The following is a 677-nucleotide window of genomic DNA, read 5'->3' on the forward strand; positions in this document are numbered from 1 at the left end:
CTTCAAAGAAATCCAAATTCGTTCCGGTATTAAAAGAAGTGGTCGCGATGAAATCATTGAAATTTGTGTTTCAGAGGAATGGCATCGTTGTGTGTGTATGTGTGCGTGTGTGTGTGTGTGTCTCTGCCTGTTTGTTCGACTCTCTGTGTGTGTGCGCGTGCGTGTGTGTGAGTTTGTGCGTAGTGTGTGCGCGAGTGTTTGTGTATATGTTGCGTCTCTGCAAGTGTGTGTGTGTGTGCGTATATGTCTGCTTGTGCGGGGGCGTTCGTGTATGTGTGTGTGTATATCCATGTGTGGTGTGTATGTATGTATGCATGCATATATGCGCGCGCGTGTCCATACGTGGGTGGGTGTGCGTACATGCCTGTATATATGAGAGAAACACAGACAGAAAAGCGTATGTATGTGTACATGTACGCATATATGTGACCGTGTCCATGTGTGTATGTGTATGTGTGTGTATATGTGTTAGTGTGTGTGTGTGCGTTTGTGTATATTGTGTGTATGTGTGTATATGCGTGCGTGTAATTGCGAGTGTATATGTGAGTGTGCTTGTTGTGTATGTGGATGTGTGTGTGTGTTTGTTGAATATAGGAGTGTGTATTCTTGTGCATGTCAGTGTGTATGTGTGCGTGTGTGTGTGTGTGTGCGTGTGTGTGTGTGTGTGCGTGTATGTG

This window comes from Octopus bimaculoides, chromosome 11 (genome assembly GCF_001194135.2).
Source record: "Octopus bimaculoides isolate UCB-OBI-ISO-001 chromosome 11, ASM119413v2, whole genome shotgun sequence".
Lineage (NCBI taxonomy): Eukaryota > Metazoa > Mollusca > Cephalopoda > Octopoda > Octopodidae > Octopus > Octopus bimaculoides.